This window comes from Ambystoma mexicanum, chromosome 11 (genome assembly GCF_040938575.1).
Source record: "Ambystoma mexicanum isolate Mex_15411 chromosome 11, UKY_AmexF1_1, whole genome shotgun sequence".
Classification (NCBI taxonomy): domain Eukaryota; kingdom Metazoa; phylum Chordata; class Amphibia; order Caudata; family Ambystomatidae; genus Ambystoma; species Ambystoma mexicanum.
In genome coordinates this window covers 412821180-412844506 of record NC_090934.1, presented here as the reverse complement: position 1 = coordinate 412844506, position 23327 = coordinate 412821180, and the positions used below count along the sequence as shown (strand labels likewise).

Sequence of the window (23327 nt, the reverse complement as noted above, 5' to 3'; positions counted from 1 at the left end):
TGAAATTACACGGGGCAGCCTGTTGTTGGAATAGACACAATAGCTGCTCCGAAGCTCATTTACGGTACGGTTAAGGCTCTGCAATGCTCGCAGACGCAGTAACTGCTGTGCAGCTACTACACATACCGTGCTCTGGTGTAAGTGACTTTCACAAAGTGTTTATGTAGAGGTGATGGAGTTCTTTCTATGAATTGTTTGCTGATTCTTGTGGCGTAGTAGTTTATTTATTTACTTTTTTTTTTTGCTTTGAGGACTTGCTTTGTACAGTTTGATTTGTTTTTGGTATTTTATTTAGTCTTGTCTGGTGTATTGTTCTCTCCATTGTGCAGTTTTTTTGGGGTGTTTTTTCAGTTCTTCTGTGAACCATTTTGCTGCCAGTTGTTTTGGTGTTGCTTTGAATGTTTTAGCTGGTGCTAATTGGTCAATGGCCTTGGTGATCCAATTGTTGAGTGTGTCTTCTGTTGTATCTATGTTTGTATCAGTGGGATCTCTTTCTCCTAGGTTGTCATGGTGGGTTGATAGCATGGCGGCCTCGTCCGCTAGTTTTGTTGCAAAGTTGGGGTTGTAAGAAGATGGTCTGTAGAACAGTAGGAATACTATGTTGGATTGGTTGTTGAGTTCTATCTTGATTAGGAGGGATTCATAATCTTCTGCGTTGGTTGTGATGATTCGAGATGCTCATGTGTGTTTTGTGTATAATTGCGAATCCGCCTCCTCTTCGGTTTTCTCTGTTGGCGTGTATTAATTTATAATTGTCGGATATTGCTTCATTCGCGATGGCTTTATAGTTGTCTGATAGCCAGGTTTTTGTAAGGAAGAGCACGTATGTGCCTCCTTGGCTTAGGTCTTTGGTTTCTGTTGAGTGTTTTACCATGGATCTAATGTTGAGGAGGCTGCCATGTAGTTTGCTGGATTTCCCTTTTGAGGTGTTGTTAGTATTGCTTGTTCTGACCGGTGTGGTGTTGGTTGGGTTTCCGTTCCAGGTGTGTTTTTCCCAGTGGAGTCTTTTGGGTGGGGTGGTTCTTTGTTGGTCAGTCTCTTTGTCGAGTAGACCGATAAGGTTTATGGCAGGGTTGGTTTGTTTCCGGGTGGTAAATAGGGTAGCTACCCCTCTGTTGTTCCAGTCTTGGTGATATAGGGGGTGTAGAGTGAGTGTGATGGTTTCCAATTTATTCCTTGTTCTGGTTGGGGTAATGTCCATGGTGGAGACCGGGTTGGGATGGTTTATTAGTTGTCATCCATTTGGTGTCCTGGTTGGGTCTGTATTCGTGAAGCTTGTTGGCTGTCGGTTCATTGTTGCTGTGCTGTTTTTGTTTACCACGTTGTCGTATGTGGACAGGTAGCAAGCATTGTAGTCTGTCTTTGCTCTGTTATTTGTATGTTTCCTTGGGCTATCTCAGATGTTTGTCAAGGTTTTTGGGGTTGTGCGATCATGCTGGTCTGTGCCTTCCCGAGTGGTTTGGGATTTCTTATTTCTGTTGTCTTTTCTGACTTCTTTGTCTTTCTTGTGGCGAGGCATGATGTGCGGGTTATGTTCCTTAGTGGTCCTCTTTCGATTGGTGTTTTTCATGGTCTTTTGGGTTTAGTCTTTGCTGTTTGTGGTTGGTTTGTTGCTTGTATTTGGTAGGTTGTGGGTAGTTAATGGACATTGTGGTTCTGTTTGTTTTTTGCTTCTTTCTTTCTTCTGTGCTAATTCCCTTCAACCTTAGAGACCCCCAGCTCTTTTGCTTGACTGTAGGATGTTTTAATTTTAATCCTGGAGTGAGTGTCTCATGTATTTTGACCTTTTGGATTATGTGTTTTCACTGTTTTGGCAGTCTGACAAACTCCATATGCATCTACTTTTTGTATGGTGACACACAGCACCTTCAGTGCAGTGTCACTGAGAAATCCTTTAGATTTCTCATAAGGTTTAAAATACCGTCTCCTGTGTGAACTACTGTTCCCAAGAATAGTAAAGTGAAAATGACTTTACTTATCTTTTCTCTTTGTGGGTCAAGCACACACCATCTTATGTGGAGCGCTGTGGGGTTACCTAGTAGCCCCTTATCCTACATTCTCATGTAACATTTGTATGTTGCCCTCCCTACTTTCAAATGACTAGTGGCAGTGGTTTAATTTTTCATACCATTGTGCTTTTCTACCGCAGGCTGAACCCTCAGCTGCAGTATAGTACCCAGGGGTGACGATTTTATCAAAACGGCCCCTGTCTTCTTTTTTTGTCATTTTCTGTTTGTGAGGTCTTTCTTGGGTTTTACTCTGTGCGTCAAACAGATTGAAGCCCTTTGTTTGTCTTGCCTTTGGCGCACTTCAGCCCTGAGTCCCGCCTCTGGCTCCAGTGTGTCTGGAAGGATAGGATGTGAGGCAGGGTCCCGAAACTCCCCTGTCCTTTGTCTCCAGGAATGCCTGAATGGAACCAGTCCTGAATGGCTGGCTGTCCTTTCAGGACAGCGACCCTGATGTGTGATTGACAGCCTAGGCTGTACATGATTGGGAGAAACCTGCTTAAAAGGAGAGGGTTTTGCGATTAGAGGCAGTCGACCACTGGGAGAAACACCCGACGAAGAAACCATGAGCGAAGCTTGCTGCATCCTCCTAGACCTGTGAATTGCCCGGTGAAGCCCTGCTGTTGTGCTGAAACTCCCTTTTCAGACAGAGGAGCTCCGGAATGGTCTTCTTGCCTTGGGTTAGTGGGACCAACTAACCCAGAGACAAACTCCACTGGACCATTTTCCCTGTCTGGCTGTACTTCTTCATTGCTGCAAGAACTAAGTGCCATGGGTCGAGTAATCCGTAGTCGAGTGAAAAGTCTGAAATCTGGCTAGAAGCTCCAGGATTCTCCTAGGACCCTCCAGAAGCAGGACGACCAGAGCTAGAGTCCCCTCACCAGACCCAAGAAGTGAAGGAAGCCCAACTGTTACCAGAGATCTGCAACAGTGCTGTTTACTAAGCGCTGAAACCACAAAGTGCTGCTTAACCGAGTCTATAGCTGCCAATGACCTCCGAAGTACCACAGCAGGAACCCTACAGATGTCCTCCCTCTTGTCCCCACGACTAAGGGTCAGGAACACGGGTTCTACAACGCTGTAGCAGGATAGAAGCCAGCTGGACCACTCTAGTTCAAACCTGAGGTACTGTTTAGACTTAGGCTACATACCTCACTGTCTTGTAGCCTTGCTTTTCTCAGTTGGGAATTGCAGTGGCTTACTTTTACAGTTGATTCCAAGTCTGTATTCACAGCTTGTGACCCTACAAGTGATTTTCTATCAAACTCTCTAACTTTGTGCAAGACTTTTGATTCTAAGAAATGCCTCAGCTCCATAGACTGTTTCAAATTGACTTTGGCTGTCCTGGGTCCCTGCAGACTCTTCTAGCCCACTGACTTTGATATGGTTTGTCCTTCATAGGTGGTAACTTGTTTTAGACTGTTACTGCTGGGAAAGGCTTGTCTAGATTTCATTGGAAGATTTAGTTGACCTCGCATATATTGAGAACCTGTTTAACCATTTTCCTTCCTTAAACCTTTCCTTTCTGCAACCTCAGAATCTGCAAAATATAACTAGGATATATAATTGCCATTACTGTCCTTGTGATTGAAGTCACCCCACGGTGTAGCACTTGTGTAGAAAGCATATCCAAAGATTATCCACTAACTTGGTCTGATTCTGAAAAGTAATTTAAAAGTATATTTACATTGTTACATGAATTGCCTTTATAAAGAATGCTTATTTAAAAAAATGATGTTAATTAAATAACTATTTATGATTTCATTTGAACAGCACTACAGCTCACAGTTATCCCTCTTGAGATAGGCCTGGCTGCTCAGTCACTGCCAACCTGTGTAGTTCAGACCTATACCAAAATGTGAGCTTACCTAATACCAAGCAGATGTGTTGTGTAGTCTCACACAGTGGCACAACACCAATTCTTACCCAACTAGTCACCATGGAAATGTATTGATTGTGAGGGTGCTGGGTTCCTTCTTTTGACTGTGATGGCAAAGGATTCTCACCCAGGGAGTGCATGCTATGTGTAGGCTTCTTTCTTCCACTTTGGCCCAACATAGTCTCAGGCTTTATCCATGCCATGTTGGGGATTGTGAGGGTGATGGGTGCCTGCTTTTGACTGGGATGGCAAAGGATTCTCACGGGTGCATGCTATGTTTAGTTCTCTGGCTTCCACTTTAGCCCAACATGGTCTCAAGCTTTACACTTGCCACAGTGGGGGATCATTCAGCATAAGTGCAACTAAGCAAAAGCAGAATGACAATCTGTATTGGTTCGCATATCATCCTACAAACGCTGATGTTCTGAAGTAATCAGTAAGTCATCCCCAAATCAAGAACAAACATGTTTCATGGCAATGCTTTTGAAGTAATCAGCAGGTCACCCCAGAATCATCAGGGACAAACGTGCAATCTCCTGAAGTGATCAGTAGGTCATCCTAAAAGCATAAGGAACAAAGAGTTTTCTAAAATGGGGATGATGTTAGCATATTCATTAAGTCATCCTAAGCTCATCCCCAAATCATCATCCACCATTCTGAGATAATTGCTGATGACTTTAACAGCGTGATGACGTCTGATGTTGAAATGACTTCTAGTGTAGTTTCGATGATCATCAGATGACCCCAGGATGGTCTCTGAAGTCATCCTTTTAGACCAGGGATATCTCGTTCCATTGTATGAGGTGTGTAAATATAGTTTGCTTGTATTACTTTATTATTGTGGTTGTCTTAATTTGTGAAATGCAGCCATGTACGCTGCTGCTTTTACCCCTGTATGACAGTTCTCGCTCTATATATAGTATTTGGATCAGTGTGGGCAGTGAAGTCGGAATTCTACACCTTCACAACTCTGCTAGCCTAGTTTGCAGACATCCGTTCAATGAAACAAGTGTTTGTTGCTGCCTTCGCTGCCACCTTCATCCCCCCCTCATGACTGTGCTCTCAACAACCTCCATCTTGACATAACTAACACCCTTGACATTATTTTCCCTGTCATGAGAATCCACCTGAAACCTGCCTCCTAGCGTAACACTTGGTACGATTCTGATCTTGCAGCCCTGAAATGCAGGAGCAGAGCTTCTGAACTGAAGTGGCAGACCTCAAGCTCATCCTCTGACAAACTGGCCTGTAGCCTTCTCCAAAGGCAATATCATCTCTCAATGTGTTCCAAGAAGAGGGCCCACATCTAGGCTCTTGTCTCTGGAGCATCCAACAAGACACCTGAACTCTTTAAAATCTGCAAGGCACTAGCCAATCGTTCTGCAGTCTCCACCTCTCCTTTTCCCTCCCATGCCCTCTGCACTGAACTTGCCACTCACTGCAAAAACTCGGGACATCCGGAGTACTGTTTCTCCCCTCCTCTCCCAACCCCTGGCCTCTCATCCTCCTTCCCTCCTATCACATCGGATGAGGTCACTAGAGTTGTCCGCTCTATGAAGGTCTCCTCCAAACAGGTCTTCCTTTCTTCCAGAACTATTAAGGACTACATCGGCTCCCTTGTCCCTGCAGTTGCTGATTTCTGTAATCCTTGTCTTGCTGCCAGGTCTTTCCCCTCTGACCTCAAGCACTCCCTGGTGCACCACCTCCTTAAAAAGCCTTTTGCCGACCCCTCGTATCCGGCTAACTACCGCCACATCTCTATCACTCCCTTCCTTGGGAAACTTCTGGAGAAATTGGTCTTCCCCCAACTAACCCAGCCTACTGAGCTTGTTGCTTGCCTACACAACCATCATTCTGGATTACGAACATCCAGAGGCACGGCAACTGCTCTCCTGAACACCTGTGAAGAAATGCTTACATCCCTTGTCTCTAACTTGCCTGCTGTTCTCATTCTACTCTCTCTCTCCTCTGCTTTCAATACGGTCAACCACTCCATTCTCACAAAGCAGCTCCATGATTGCCTGGGTATCTTGGAGCGGGCTCTATGGCTGACCTCCTTCCTCACTGAGCGTCCGTCTCCAGGTTATCCCGGGTTCTTTCTCCTCTCCCACCTCTCTCTCCACTTGCGGCATCCCCCAGGGCTGTACCCTTTCGCACTGGCTTTTTAACATCTATTTCACCCTGCTTGTTCGCCGTATATCCACTTTCTCCCTGCACTTCCAGTGTTATGCAGATGATGCCCAACTCTTTTTCAAACTTTCCTTTGAACCTTTTCCTAGTGCCTCTACCATTCCTGACTGCCTGACTGCCTGTCTGCTATTCAGGCTTGGTGCACCTCTAATGATCTGTCTCAATGCCAGCAAGACTGAGATCCTTCCTATTGGGATTCCTGTTCCTACTTTCCTCCCTTCTCTCTGGCCACCTTCTATGGGTTCTCCCCCTCTCCTTCCTCTGAAGCCAGAAACCTTGGTTTCATCTGTGACCCCCCCTCTCTTTCTTTCCTCGCATCCTGGACCTTGTCAAGAAGGCCCATTTCCAACTCCACCTTCTCGGGTTTTCCCCCCTTTCCTCACTTTCCCCAGAAGCTCAGTGTCTTTATAGCTCTGGTACTCTCTAGGCTGGACTATTGCAACAGCCTCTACCTTAATCTACTATCTTGCTCTCACTGCTCCCTCCAACTAATCTAGAATAGGGCTGCAAGACTTGCCCTTGGCCTCAAGCCCAGTTACTGTGTCTCTCCAGCCCTAAAATCTCTCCACTGGCTCCTGGTTGCTGCAAGGATCAAATTCAAATCCATCTGCATCATCCATAAGGCTGTCTGGGGCCTTTGACCACACTATCTACAACTTGCCCTCACCAAATACTCTCCCTCCAGATCCTCTGACTCCAACTCTCTGCTTCTCCCTATGCAGCGAGCGGGTAGCCAATCTATTTCCTTGGCTGGCTCCCTCCTCTGGAACAGCCATACCCCATCTCCTCTGTCTTGAGCCGGATCTCCTCAAATTCCGCAAGCTCCTCAAGAATACCCTCTTCTCCTTCTCCTTCTCCTTCCCCCTCTGGCTCCCATGCTAAACCCCACAGTTGGTGAGATTGATAGCCTGGGCTCCTATGTGTCCTTCTCGGTCCTTGCCTTCTGTCCAATCGCTGTCCCGACCCTCGCCCAAAACCCCCTCTGGCAAACCCATTGGCCAGGTGGAGTCAGGGCTCGGGCCTCTAGAACCTGGCATCGTTTTCCAAAACCCTCTTGGGGTCACACCTGGCGCCTATGGCGCCAGGCTCATACACCATGAAAAACATGTGCTTGGGAACTACTTAATGTGTTATCAGCCAACATGGAGGCTTCCACATAGCTTGGTTCCAAGGAACCAAACTTTGCGGTCTAGTGTTTTGGGTGTGGTAGCCTAGGGACTACTTTACCTGGACTATTTTGTTGGGGCTATTTAAACCACACCCGAGCAAGACGACACGCTTCACGTTACTTTGCAGCTCGCAACGTGACGCTCACCGTGTCCAGCTATTCCCTCCAACCTCGGAGAAGCAGAACCTGCAAGGAGACAAAAGGAACATCATTAGCAGCAGCATCTTACCTGCAGTCTTCATCTTTAGCCACTCGCAGCTACTGAGAACAGCTTCCTCGAATCTTCACGCCTCCTGGACAGAACGACCTGAAAGGGGAAGATGGAGGCAACATTAAAGAAAGCAGTAGAGACATTTGCAATTTACGAACTGCTCAAAAGGCTTACCTGGCTGGTCGACTCTCAGCTGGCACTACTCCGGACATTCCACTCACGCTGAAGAACACAGCGACCTACAAGGATGGAAAACGCAGGTTAGCAAAGGCAAGACTTCGCAGCACTGCGCATAGCGCTTACTTACCGCATGATAGTGCTCTTAATACGCCATCATTTACCAGCGGGGCTCAACCAAACCAGTTTGCCGTGCTGAAGCTCTGCATACCCAAGGGAGAAAAAGAGATATTTTAAACAAACAAAGGCATGCAGGATATAGCAACAAAACTAAAGAACAGCACTAAGATCTGAACAATATCAAATGGGCTGGCGTCAGTGAAGTAACTGGAGCGCACACGCCAATGAAAGACAACGCGGCCCTGCAGAGAAGGCAGGACGGAGAGCACGCCTAACTCTACCACAAGGCAGAACCTTCCCAGCAGACCACATCTGGGCAAAGCTGAGAAGCATACCAGGGAGTAACCCGGCTGCGTGGCGTCCCTGTGGATACCAGGTGAGCGTAACAATCGCCTTCAGCCTCTGCCCACCCCAGCACTTGCCTTTGGGCAACCACTGGCTTGTGATGTCTCACAGGCCTGCACTTATTGTACTGGCAGGTGACCACACTCCTACCAAGTGGGCACTGCTTGCACTTATCTGTTGACCTGCAATTGTCTGTCTGGCACACTTACCCCCCTCCTCTGTCTCTTGTATCACTCTGCACTTGCATTTTGTAAATGTTCACAAGGCCTAGTAGGACCGGCTCTGCCGTTTGTTCATCATTGTTAATTTAGCCCATTATTTGTTCCCTCCCCTTTTGAAGCACAATTCCTTGATGTCTAAGCGCCTTACAAATGCACAATGAAAAGGTCTCTAAAGTAGTGGCTTCTGATGCCTTCGTATTTGGTGCACTAAATGAGTAAATGAGTTGCATCTTCAAAATAGTTCATATTGTGCTGTTAACATATCTTTTGTTTTCCATTTTTTTCCAAGTTTATTTAACAACTGCCAGGCTATCATGCAAGTCTATGCAAAAAGGACCAGCATACTCGTCCTTGGCTCTTAAAGGGTCAAGTCTTCCGGTTTTGAGCTCTAGTTTATGGGCACTCACCATGTCGTTGGTTGTCTATGTTTAGTATCTTTTACTGCCGGCAGATAGTTCGGGAGGCTGCATTCTCGTTTTAATATTTTGTGACATTATGTCTTATTCTCTGTTCCTGTTTTGATGTTCATATTATTTGTACTACTTCGGTTTCTTTTGTTTTGTGGTACATAGTTACTTTACCAATATTTTTGTCATCTTTAGCTTGGTCTGTAGTCAATTCGCAGTTTGCTTTAGAGTGATATGTCCTTTCATTGCTTTGTGTGAAATACCCCAAATACCTTCTCATTGTAACTTTTTGAGCTCGCTATAATCAAGCTTTACCATCAAACTTTGCACTCCAAGTGCCCATCGGTGTTTTTTTTCAAATCAGTTTTCTGAGAGTTACTGTCATGCCTGTCAGATCCTCTCATGCTCATGCTCGGCACCCTGCACGTACAGCCCAGAGATCAGCCAGACCGTTTTATACTCTGTGGCGACTCTGGGGGAAGTTTTCTGGCAAACGCTTTCATTCCCGCTAATCCCTGTAAGACTTCTATCGCGCTTTTCTCTGTTGCCTACCTTCTGCCTTTCCCGAACGGGCATTCCATACCGCGCATACCGCTTACCAATTATTCCACAGGTATGCGCGAGTATCACATGATGGTACGTCATCGCACTACTCACGATCCCTCATCAGCTGACTAGCGCTACTCACGTGCCCTCATCAGCTGACTGGTACTTAAACGGAAGCCTCCCGTGATACGGCACTTCTGATCGTTGTTCTTTTGTCAGCGTTACGGAGCTCGGCATTCTACCACGCTTCCCAGCAGTTTCCAGACTGCTCTTCCTCTTGCTATCAGCCGGACCCACGCTGCAATCTACGGTCGGAACTCCAGCTAACCCAAAGCCGCGGTCCTCTGGCTCCTTGCAGCAACTCATGGCGGCTCAGCTGGTTATTCTATTCTCCACGTCCAGGGTACCGGATCCTCTCCGTTCCTCCTTCATCTTCTCCAGTTATCCTGTCTCCACAAGGGGGTGAATATAGGTGAGAACTGAGTCCTGTGTTACTCTGCAATCAGTTCCTATCCCAACCTCAACCTCCCTTAAAGGGCCCTGCCAGTCCCTGCCTATCCCGGACCTTCTTGTTCTAGGAATTCCTTAGACTTATTTCCAACCGGATATCCATCCATTTCAGCCTTCATTGCTTCAAGGATAGTGCACTGAACTTATGGACGCTATCCGGTGTGCACCAACCCGTCACTAGTGCAGCCCTTGTTCCGTTCGGGTTAGTCACCTTACTAACTTCCCTTTTCCTTTCGTTGGTTTTTGTTTTCGGATTTGGAATTCCTGGATTACAGTCCTCAGTCCATCTAGCTGCAGGTTAGTGTATTTCTAATCTAACCCATACCTAGTAATTAGTTCATGAAGAATAGTGATTAAAACTCCTTGCCTTCTTTTCAGCTGACTGGTGATATCCTTTCAATATCTGGCCCTTTCCACTAATTACTCCCTCAGGCTGTTTTTATCTAGTCTGAGAGTGACATTAGTTGGAAGGTTTTCAATCATCTAATTCCTCTTAGAAGTCATCTGGAATACATCATTGTGAGAAGCCCTCCGGGAACTCAACTTGTATCCTTTTTGTATACCTGAGTATCCTTTTTGGTGTTCCGCTAGTGTTCTAATATCTGTAGTTGTAACAGTTAACGACTTAATTGGAGCTGTAAACAAGCTACTGGTGTAATAAAAATGCCTTAACCAGGTGTGCCTTCAGCTACTCGATTTATAAGCACTATGCATGCCCTTCGCTTAAAAACAAGCATTGGCAAAGCCAACAGTTATGGTGTGTGTTAACGTATTAGGCATATGCTAGGCACTACTATTAAATGGCAATTTACATATACCATTTTCACCTGCTACTATCAATGGCCAGTTAATACCCCACCGCAGTGTCTGGCAAATGCATTTCCCGTGCTTACACAAAAGTGTTGGCATTGCCAATGCTTGTTTTTGTGTGTGGCCAGTGTGAAGCTGCTTGAGGTGCTGACACATTTCCTAAGCAGGTGTAAGTTGTATTGTGTTTTAGGTGTGTTTCAACCATTTAAAGTAGTGGTTGTATTGCTTACTACTGTTTCTGACTTTCTTTTGGAATATCATTACTTTGGGTTTTGTCTTTTTGATCCTTAAGGACATTCAACATTTGGATAGGATGTCAAAAGCCTTTTTTGTAAACCTTCTTCTATGGGTGATAGAAGGACTAGGTTGTTGGTGTAGAACAAGTTGTTTATCTTTGTCCCTCCCAACATCAGGCCTGGGGTTGATGGTTTCTCCAGGGCTATGGTTAATTCGTGTATTTATATTTTGGCGGTGTGTGGGCAGTGTGTCTGCTTACCTGCAGATATCTCGGCTGGAGCTGCGACTTGTGGAAAATGTTTTCCATTTCACTGCCTATTGGAGTAGGGAATCCTCCTTTAAAAACTCACTGGGAGCGCAGAGCGCACGCGGTGTGTGGGCAGAGTGTCTGGTGCCTCCAAGGTGCTCAAGCGCCCCCTCCCTGAAGCTACGGAGTGACTCACAGGCAGCAGAGCAAAGGTTTTCCAAGTAAGTAGGAAGCTTAAAGAAGCAGTGCAGCAACACAAAAATTATAATTGACTGACTTTCCAGTATTGTGGTAGAGGTACGTCTTTTAAAAAATATGGCTATTAAACTGCATTTGGTTCCTTGATTAAAGCTATATAGGCACGCACCAGTGTTCCCTGACTGGTGAAATGCCGGGCAAAAAGAAAACCACTAACCGCAATAGTGATTATAACATTCGGCGGCCAAAGGGAAAACCTTACGGCCCCTCTAAAGTGGAAGCCGCGGGTACAGCAGTAATGGCGGCTAAAGAAAGCTGCATTGTAATGTTTCAAAAGACACGACAAACAAGTCACCTTATGGCAAAGGGGACAATAACTTCATTTTTTAGACCAGAGACCTTTCATGAAGCACCAAATGTAATTGATATGGAAACGGAAGTCGAGGTGGAACCACAAATTTATGCAACAGTGAAGAAATGTTTTTTCCTCCTCCACACGGCAAGAAGAATTCTACCTTTCCTCTTCTTCACGCACAAAACACTCACTATCGTCGCCCTAATCCATGTCAAAAATCGACTATGCAAACAGCTTCTACCACGGAATACCAGAATACCTCCTGAAGAAACTGCAACAGATCCAAAATGCAGCAGCAAGACTACTCCTCAAACTATCCATAAGAGACCACATCACTCCAGCCCTAAAAACACTACACTGGATCCCAGTAAAACATTGCATCATCTTCAAAACAATGTGCATAACGCACAGGGCAATCAGCGGACAAGGAGCAGAATTCCTACAAAAGAAAATAAGTCTATAAACCCACGAGACCCCTCCGATCAAGCAACAAAATCCGCCTGGAACTCAAATCGTACCTTAAGAAAAAACGGAGGCACATCCTTCTACCACTTAGCCGCAAAAACCTGGAACAACATCCCAAAAGAAATAAGAAACGCTGAAGATCATCTACAATTCAGGAAATCACTAAAACCTGGCTCTTCAACACCACAGACTAAATCTGGAAACCAAAACTGGAAAAAGGTTGTCCAAACCGGAAAGGACACAGACATCCACCGACCCGAGAGGGTATCTCCAACAGCGCCTGGACGGGTGACACCGGATAGACTGGAACACAGGCGACACACACGGAAACTGAGTCAACTACCCCAGACAATCCCACCAACACTTTCGCCCCCCCCCTTAGTTACCGCCAGGTACCACAGTGGTGTTGAATTGTCGAGATATTGGCAATCACCACACTATCTGAGAGGTTGACATTGGCAGGTGCACTGGCCACAGGAGTATGAAGGGAGGACTAGGGGAGCAATGAGAGAGCTTGTTAGAGGTGGTGGCCAGAGCAGTAAGGAACCTTGTATGCCAGTCGGACCCAGATCAGGACAGAGCCGCATCAGGGGAGACTACGCAAACCGAGCGCCTCAATTCAGGATACAGACGCAAACTAACCAACCCTACTAACACTTTCCCTTTCTGCATACACCTCTCAAACTCCAAACGAGACACAACCAAAACCTACAGCACAACAAACCCCACAAACTTCACTTCATTGCAACAAAAAACAAAAACACACATAGTCTTGCACAACAGTACTCGACGACTACCGGCCGCAAACACCCCAGGCCCAGCCAACGGACCCACCGGGCTGTGGCCGCCAACATCACATCACTGCTCCCTTGCACCTTTCCTGCTTCCTCCCACTAAATCAACCCCTCCCTCCTCTTTCAGAGCGCCAGGGGACCACTTCGGTGGTGATAGTGCACGGTACAAATGTCTAAAACATTAACATGAGTGAAGGGTCACACTCAATGATTGACAATAACTCCCTCTTAGAGCTGTGTTATTCATTTCAGAATGCGGCAGCCGCATACTGCGACACTGTGCAGGTGGGGCAGATAGAATTGGCAGAGGGCCATTTAGAACTGGCAACTGGGTCGTTGTAACCAACCACTCAAGTCGGAGGCTAGCCACGTCTCTGAATCTATTAATGAAAGTGACCACAGCACAAGAAGTATTGAAGAAAGAGAAGATCAGAACGATATTATTCACCACTATCCAGTTTGCACTAAAATTGATATTGAAATCATGCGGTCAATCTCAAGAGGGTTTAAAAATTGCAAGAAACAGTCAGGAACAATGGTGTGATAAATATTGGGGTGGGTAAAAGTAAAACCTGATCAGGAGGAGTCCAAACAGAGGCTACGGTGCAAGTGCTGGAAGTTACTGATGAACTGGCTGCAGAAGAATTGCTGTCACAGAAGAAATGCCAGAAGCTTAAGCAGACAGAAAATAAGGTGGCCAGCAGTGGCCGCAATGCCAAAAACAAAAGAAACGAGGCGGTAGTTACGATAAATAAAGAGAAATCCTAAGGCGTTAGAGAATGACGAGCAAGGTCAGGAAGAGGCGAGCAAGCCGCGCTAATACACCTCCTTGGGGCTCGGACTAGTTGGGTATTGAATAATGACATCAAAGAAGCCAGTAAGATGTATCAGACAGATGTGATGGAGGGAAAGAGATAGGATTGCGTAACCATTGGATGTGGTGACGGATCAGTAGTTGAAAGGTGCTCCGCTCCAGAGCGAAATCCGATTTATCTGAAGAAGTGGGTGCAAACTGGGAAACTGCCCAAGCCAATAAAAGAAAGGTGGTGGCCATCTTAGAACGTACCACTCAACACACTATCAGTCACACGGGGAATGGAGATTATGAGGAAGAGGGGCCCAGTAGGAGTAATAGAAACAAAAGTAGCGTGGCAAGTGAAAGAGACCCCTTGAATTTTGCAATATGCTATAAAAATGTAGGCGATCAAAGTAAATGACTTTGATTTTATTGAGCCCCTTAAGCACACACATTTTGTCACTCTGGTGCATTGTAGTGACATTGATGTCCCAGTGAAAATCACATAATATGTTAAAAACTAGCAATCTAGGTTTTAACATAGATGTGGCAGCAGTGTCGAAAGGTCTCTATGTCCCTATCACACGTGCTGATAAATTAAAAATGATTAGAAAAGTGGGCAGCCAGTTGGTTACGAAGGAAGCAACCAGTATAGACCAGGACACCAGATGCACTAATGGCCTTCATGGCAATCGGATAGCCAGAAAAATAACATAAACTCTACTGGCTGGGTGATTGCTGAAAAGATAGGCTGGAAGCAGGAATCTGCATCGGACACCCCAGCTGAAAAAGGAAAGAGAGAGTATGACGTTAAGAATGGAAACTAACCAGTCCCGCACCTATCCCATAATAGCAAGGTAATTTGCCTTTAGCATGAAAGCGGGGGTGAATAAACACTCAATGGTATAGTAGTTTGAGAAACAAGTCATTGGGTGTGCTGTCGTGTAGGAAACCAAATCCTCCTTAAGAGAAACCCCCCTCCCCATATCGGAAACCAAAAAAAAAAACCAAGCAATCCACAGCGACGTTATGTGCCAAAGAAAATAAAGGTAAGTCTGTTGCACAAATCCAGGAGCGGAATCTAAGAAAACCAGAAAAAGAGCAGAGTCAAAAGGTCCAGAAAACAATTTGAGGGTTTGCCAAAGCCAACAAGGAAAATCTGATAGAAAGTCTGTGGGGAAAACTCTGGGTTTACAGCAAGACAGTACTAAGCTAATCTTATCACCTGAAGCTCCAACTGCCGACACGTAAATCAGTTGAGAAGCACTTTGACGTGAATAATGCCAGGATTTAAACGCCCGTCGCTTCCTCTTTGATCACGGCGACAGTGATGTGTGTGAATACGAGTCTGTGCAGGGTCTGCTAAGAATTTGAGTCCTTTACCTATAACTCTATCCTGCAGTTTCCAAGGAAGTTTTCAGCGGCCGACTGTCTTAGGAAAGTAACCTGCTTGGAACGAGAAGGTGCAGAGCGGGAATCCTGACAAGTGCTGAGGTGGCTATTAGGTTGTATGCCGGCGCAGTTGTCCTCGCAGGCACAGACTTCGGCTAATGGGAAGACATGAAGCTGTAAAATTTTGAGTTGGAACACAAGGGGGGGGCTATTCGCATTTATTCTCAGCTAGGGGTTCAACAGGATGCATTGTTGAGAATGATGTGATTGCGATGTAGGAAAGTTGGTTAACCACAAAGTCATTGGGACAGATATTGTGTACACCAAATAATAGCTAAAAAAGGGATAATGGGTCGTCCCTATGGTGGACTATTAGTGGGTGTCAGGAATAGTTTGAAGTTATTAAATATATACACAAAGTTAGGTGAGGGATTTCGGTGAGGAATATGTCCTTGCGGTTGATATACATAGTGAGGAAGTAGAATGATGAAGATTGCTTGTTCTAAATATCAGTGACCTCCCCCTTCCCCCCCCACCCCACCCTCACAGGTGCTAAACCTGACATCATTTTTGCATGCATATCTGATGTGCTGAGTGGCTGTTTGCTTGGGGCTAATTGGGACTATATATTGCTGGTATGGGACTTCAAAGTGAGATGTTTGTTTTGAGAAATCAGAAGATGTCTCACCACTGTCCGGGGGCAAACCATGAAACTTGCTACCAGGTGAGGGGCGTGGACATTAATAGACGGTTCCCAAGTGCTATCTTCAGGACCAAAGCCCTTCCAGTCCACCAGATAGAATAGACGTCCACAGGAAACATGAGAGCCAAGAATAGAACGGACCTCTTATTCCTCAGAATCGTCCAACTGAAGATGAGGAGGGCGTGGAGACATGTGAGGGGAGGGAATGCAGGGTTTCAGAAGTGAGGCATGAAACACCAGATGAATAAGTCAAGAAAGGGGGAGTGTCAGCCGGTATGCGGTGGTGATATCGAATTATGAAACAAATAATGAATTTTGAATGAACCCAAAACATCAATAAAATAAATAATACATTTTTTAAAAATGTACATGGGTGACAAAAGGAGCAGGCAATAAAGGTGAGAACCGTAGGCTCACTGACCAGGCCTCAGGACTACTGAACCCCTGCCCTTAACTTGTATGAGGCACATCCTGCCGTAATAGCATTTGGACCCCAGGCATGAAGACACCACCTAGGACATGGGCAACGGCTCGCCTGAGGGGAACGCAGACGGCTGCCCAGGCAGCCCCACAAACTGCCCAGCGCTGACCAGGTACTGCCAAACCTCTCCGCTCAGACACCTTGTGGCCCCCACGCCCCCATCACTAACCTCAAGGACACCTGCCTGACCGAGAGGCCTCTCCGCCGGACCCCTGGCAATACAGAATCCGCCAGGGCACAGCGCCCCACAGTAAATTCAGAGGTGGTAAGGTGCCTACTGGGGCCCCCTGCCCCAGCGGCGGCAACACCTTAGTCATGGGCGCCATCACTCCACAAGGACCCGAATAACCTACATCTGGCCTATGCCCACCTAAGGAGACCAGGCCCACATAAAAAAACACTGGTGTCTGGTCATTGCGCTCCCCGCCTCCCCTCCACCCCCCAGGAGGGATCGACGAAGGACTGGTCTACACACCACTCAACAACCTGTGACGCAACTATCAGTGACACTACAGGGTCTCCCCCAATACTGGATACCTCGCACGGTCTGGACCGGACTGGCAAGAAGGACCGGTACCACCTCCTACCAGCGACCCACATACAGAGTGAGAGCGTTGCTTGGCACTGATCCAGAGACTAAAACGGACACACCAGCCTAAACTCTTCCCGTCTCCGCAACAAGCACGATGGGTAAGGACAAGAGCAAGCGACAGAATCTGCAGAGCAAAATGTACCGCTTCACGGTTGCCATCCCCCCAAGCTCTACACCGCAACCCCATAGGCATTGAAGACCCAGGTGATGGGACTCAAGACGCTGCCATCTCTCTCTCAGATGTTATGAGGGCGATTGGCGACTTGAGGACATCCTTAGAACTAACGATAGGGGGCCTGTCTACAGAAGTGTCCTTCCTCCGCCAGGACCTCCACAACTTAGCGTCTAGAGTTGGGGAGTCGGAGCAAAGAATATCAGACACGGAACACTCGCTCAGAGAAATGGAAAACAACTTGTCTCAATCTCCCAGAAGGTTGATCAACTCGAATACTGCGTAAAAGATAGTGAAGGAAGGGCGCGACGAAATAACCTAAGGATCCTAGGGATCCCGCAGAAAGAAGAGGGCCCTAGTGTAGAACTCCTCCTTGAGGACTGGCTTTCCCATCTCTTCGCCCCCAAAAAGCTGATTGAACGGGCGCACAGGGTCCCCACTGGGCGGCCCGTCGCAGGTGCCCCACCGCGGTCAATTATTGCACGTCTCCTAAACTTCAGAGACAGGGATGCTATCCTCCATATGGACCACGCCACGGGGGCTGTCACATATAATGGTTACTGCAGAGACCGCCGCACACTGACTCCTGTGCTGTCTCAGCACCCATTAAAGGGGAGTGTTACCAGCAGCCACTGCCTTTAGGATGTGTTTTTCGCTAACACAGTTCGGGCTAGCGCCCACAATGGTTGACGTTCTGGTTAGGCGCCCCTTTGGCGCTTGGTTTGGGTTACAGGTGCTTATGGTCGGGGAGGAAGAACAAGGTGGAGGGATGGGGTAGATGTTCTTTTTGGAAGCTGTTGATGCAAGTACTCTTACTGCTCAAGGAAGGGCACTGGGCAGGATTATTGTGGGTCACGTCACAAATCTGGGAGGACCTGGATGGGTTGGATACCAGCGGCCCCAAACTCCGCCACCCCCCCCCCCCGGCAAATGCAACCACCACACACATACCAATGGTGCATGACAATCACATGACACTCCTCACATGGAACGTAAACGGACTGGGCTCTGGGGTGAGAGGCAGTTAGTTCTCCAACAACTAAATAAATATGCGCCGGACATAGCTCACCTGACTGAGTCGCACGTCATGGGCACAGAAAACAAATTCTTCAGGAAGTCCAACTATGCAACCACCTTTCACACAGGGTTCTTCACAGGTTCCTGGGGTACCATGATCCTTTTGCACAAAAGGGTCCCATTCCAACTGAAAGGGCTCCATGCAGACTGGAGGGGGCGCTTCGTAGTGGTCACGGGCTATATCGGGAATGCCTCCTGGGGTATTGTGCCAGTTTATGCCCCTCGACACTGATGCACAAGTTCCTTAACCTCCAGGAGGTGATGATGGCACAACGGGCTGACAACTGGGTACTAGGTGGGGACTTTAAAGAAGTGATGGACGTGCGCATGGATAGAACACACTTGGGTAACAGGAATCCCGATACACACACTAAGCTCCACTCCTTCGCCATGGCACTAGGGTGGGTGGACGCGTGGCGCACTCTTCACCCCACACAATCGGGGTATTCCTTCTTTTCCAACGCCCACCTATCTTGCCAGGGGTATTTTGGACCACTCCCCCCCCCCCCCCTCCACCCTTATGCTTACCATGAAACAGGCTCGAACTAAATCCATATTGCATTGCATATTACCCGAGCGTCCCTGAGGTGTGCCAGGCCCTTGCGCAAAAAAACACTGAATACTTCTCCTTCAACGAAGGCTCGGTAGACAGCCCCGTAACGCTCTGGGAAGGATATAAGGCGGTGCTCCGGTGTGAGGCCCTCTGGTCACAACACACCGTCTGCGTCAAACTCTGGACATAGTTCCATAGGTCTAGGGCTATTAGTTTTAAGATTAAAATCGCCCAGGACAATCAAATTTGTATATTTTAGCTGAAATTCGGCCACTAAGTCAACAAAATGGATCATGAAACCCAGTGTAAGACACAGGTGGGCGATAAACAAGAAGATGATGGCAGGTTATATGTAGAGTGCTTATACATTTAACCAATAAAGCTTCCATGCTTAATTCATGGTTAAGGGTAAGTCTATAGATAATATATTCAGATTTAAAAATGACTGTCAAGCCGCCACCCACTTGTGCTGGTCGTCGATCGAGATTGATTAACTTGTAATCATTAGGTATTGCTTGTACTAATCCGGGCCATCAATATCTCGAAGCCATGTCTCTGGATGCAGAGAAACTCTGGCAGACGGTCTGTCACAAGGTCGTAGACCTCAGCAGTGTGGGCCGGATGGGAGCGCGTCTTGAGCAGCATCAGCACTGCATCTTTGGTACTGGTATTGGCAGATTGTATGGGTGGAGATTGGCTTTTACAGGGTGTGGCTGGTTCTGGTGCCTTGTTCCATCCCCTAGGGAGGATGGTGTGTGAGGGTGCAAGATCCAAATTGGAACTTCTACTAAATTTCAGGCTAGCATCCTGCACATCCGGGTCACGAACGAGCACAGACATGCTCGCCTTAAGCGCGCCGACGGTGTGCCTGCTCCGCCTGTCCGCTGCACGGGCATATGCACCGGCACATAAATGCAGAGCCCAACTGCAAGTGAGGCGAGATCCGCCAACTGGCAGAAACAGAAAGAGGACAGGCCGCCTAGCGCTGTCCTAATAACGTTAAACACATGTGAATAAATGTAGTTGAAGCAGCAGTTTAGCAATTAGTCAGTCAGTAGTAGTAAAAGCGTGTAATAAAAACATGAAATGCAGTTCTAAAAGAAAGAGAGGCTTTATAATGGCAATCCAGCTCGGACAACCTCACCTCTCTTCTTCTCGCAGGCGTGTGTACTGGCACATAAATACCAAGCGGAACATTTAGATTCAATTTATGCAAACCGTTGTTCAGAGCAGAACCTGCGCGTTAACGCCAAGAGAATGAAACAACCACACATAATGTAAATTGAACTATACATAATATTTTTGCAATGAAAAAAGGGGAAATAGTTCTTTTTGCATATTGGAGAATTTAGCGACGTGCTAAAATGCCATTTTGACCTAAAGAGTGGACAGAATACCTTGTTCCGTATACCGCGCCATATTTAAAATATTGTGTGTGTAACTTGCAGTTTATTTATTTTATAAGTCTACTAATAATTTGGTGTTTTGGGTAAGTCGGAATGAGTAAAGGTTGGGATTTATGGCCTGTATTGATTATTGACATTGTTATGGGTTGTTGGTTGGAGTATATTGTGACGATTGCTCATAGATGAGACAAAAGCACAATCTGCAGATATGCAGGCTAGTGCTATCTAAACCACTTTGTCCCATGAAATCTCGGGGTGTGCAATCAAGGTTGAACATTTTCCATGGTTAATTGGTTCGTTTTTCTATAGATAATAGTCCCAGTTCCGTTACAATGCCATCTGTCTGTTGTCCCATTTCTGAGTCACTTTATCCATACCTTTGGGAGCTATACCGACTTCTCAGTGCTAACTTTTCATGCACATCGTAGTCTAAAATAGTACTCCACGTTGTCTGTGTGTGATTTGTGTTCGTTATTCTGTTTAATCCAGTGCAGAATGACAACATAAATTAGAATAAAGAACGGATACTAAAATCTATCTTGAATCTGTTCTCTACACAGATATATTGTACCGTTCTGCCATAGTTTCCAGCTGCCATGGGATGGCTTTTTCAACCAGCAATGGCAGATGCGCCTAACCGCATCGTTCAGAATCACCATCATGTGGAACGATAGACGGGACCGTTATGCCCTTTGGTGGTACCAGCGACGAGGAGCAACCTGTCATCGTTTACGCTGTAGCAAGAATCTGATGCATCGAATCCACATCTTATCCCGAAAGAAACACCAAGTGCGTCGTTTTAAACTTTTACCACTCAAGCCTTAGGACACACGACTATTGGTGGTTCATCGCAATCAGTGGATCTCAACGTGGTTTTTGGAGCGTTCTTTGATAAATAAGAGCACTTGCGAAATTGCAGATTTATGTTTTCTGTAAAATTATTGGTAGCAAATTTGATTTTGGGGCGAGCTGTGTGGTGTGTTGATCTTCTGTGTTCTGCATCAACTGACGTTACTACGTGGGTGATGACTGGGCGCTTTTGGCTACGCTGCCCACTAACATCATGAAAATAGGTGGAGCATATTGTTTGGAATAGTGATGTTAGCTTCAGGGGGATATGATATAGTGCCGCTGGGGCACTCGACCTTAGTCCGATGCAGCAACGGATAAGATTATCACAAGATAGCCATGTCCGTCTCCTTGTTTTTGCATGTGTAAAAGTGAGGAAAACTAAGGTAAGATGCATAGGAAAGTATTTTACGATCGATCACTGTATGCTGAAAAACACATGCCCGAACGATCAGGACAATAATATTTTTGAGCGCACTATCCTTTAACATCGGGTGACAAAGAAGATATTAAGGATGAGACCCTGAAATGAGTTCCCGGGTCCCAATGAACTAGACAATATTGTCTTGAAAAACAACCCAGAAAGCTGAGCAGAGATACTAATGGTATTGTTTTTCAAAGTATTTAGAGAAGGGGCTATGCCAGTATCCTGGCGTCAAGTGATATTCGTACCAGTTTATAAAAAAAGGGTTACGGACTTCACCCGAGGACTATCGATTGTTATCGTTGTTAAGTGTATCTGGTAAAATATTTGCATCATTTGTATTAAGGAGATTGCAAGCAAAACGATGCAAATATTCTTGACACATACCAGACGGGCTTCCGAATTGGTTCATCTACGGTCCACAATCTATATATAACGGATAAACTGACAAGGAGAGCCTACAGGCAGGGTGAGCAGTCTGTATATGTTGTGCTAGTCGATTTTTAAGGAAGCGTTTGATTCCATAAGATGTGATAAATTGTGGGAAAAATTGTAAATCTAATGGGTGTTTTAGTGATTTTTTTTATGTATGATTCAACAACTTCATTGGGCTGCCCAGGTATGTCTCAAACCTTATAACACAGGGGCATCAACCCGTATAATTGGAGGTTAATGCCCCTGTCCTAACTGTCGGGTTAAACAGGGTTGTGTACTTGCCCCCCCCTTGCTATTTCCTCTTTACATCGCTGACCTTCCGTCCCGTTTGATAGAGGTGTCAAATCTCCCTCCAAGAATAGCGCATAAGGCGGTAAATAGCATGGCATATGTGGATGATTTAGTCATCTATGACCATATACGTACTTTGGTATGACCAAGAGTGTTGCTGAACTCTGGAAATCTGCATCGTAAAATGCATTGGATATTAACATGGGGGGGGGGGACTAACGTAATGCATTTGTATGTGTGCCCATTAATAATTCTGCCTGTGGGCCCATTGGAGTAGGTAACTAGTTACAAATATCTAGGGATTGAAGTCAATACTGGCAAACCCTACGCAGAATTAAGGAACGCAAATGAAATCGAGGCCATATTGCTTACTTCTCTTATTGCCAATTTTAGTAAGCAATAATGAGGCTATTTGTTGAGGGGCACACTCATGCTGTATAAGCAGTTGTTCTGTTCGACTGCGTTATACGGTTATGCAGCCCTGATGGCTAACCCGTCCTCCTTTTTCCACAACCTTGAAGGCTGCTTTTGGAAAAGAGTATTATCCCAATTGAAGTATTGCGGCTAACACTGGGCCTTATGTCCCTGACTGGAATGGCCTGGAAGAGACAAGGAGCACTGTATATTAGATCTTTAAAAAACCTACTGTGTCCAGTCTTGAGAACATTGGGACATATAATGAAGGCAAACACTGTAAATCCTTCTAGGAAATGCATAGAAGCTATCTACGTGAAGATTGGGTGGTCTCCAGATTGGATGGAGGGACTCCGCATCATGAGTGGTTTTGTAAAGAAGCTCGAGAGATGGGATTGGTGTAGTAATTACGACCATCTCTCGGCATATGCGTCATAAAAAAAATGTGTATGTGGCCCGCAAGTACAAAGTGCTCCAACCACATCTGGCATGCAGTCCATCTTCTTCGGTGCGCCAATTTTTATTATTATTGCTGTGAAAACCCTGAGGATGTTTTTTATTTTGTATTTTATTGAATTTATATAGCCCTTTAATCCAAAGTGCTTTAAATGAGAACAAGTAAAATACAACAAGCATAGGATGACAATTGAATCACAACTCCAGCAGTATAAAGAACAATTTACAATATTGCAGAGGTGAGGAGGGAGGAGGGAGTAGGGAGGGGCAGAGGTGTGCAAGGGACTGGTAGATGTTAGTAGCCGTACGAGCGAGAGTAAGAAGGTGAGGAAGAAGAGAGGAAAAAGTAAGACTAGATGAGAGCAGGGGGTAGGGAGGAAGGAGGTAGCTAGGATGGAGA

General features: G+C 46.1%; 1 protein-coding gene across 7 annotated transcripts in view; it reads left to right on the top strand.

Moving 5' to 3' along the window:
* The window catches only part of ATG13 (autophagy related 13), a 1946514-nt gene that overhangs the window by 368 nt on the left and 1922819 nt on the right, over positions 1–23327 (top strand). For 2 of the 7 annotated variants that reach the window (XM_069623218.1, XM_069623216.1), the window contains exon 2: positions 20619–20847. The exons of 4 other annotated variants lie outside the window; for them this stretch is intronic. The gene's annotated coding sequence lies outside the window, so the exon portion shown is untranslated. Of the gene's footprint in view, positions 1–20618; positions 20848–23327 lie in introns of those variants that run through there. One more of the 7 variants, XM_069623212.1, reaches the window with a different exon arrangement.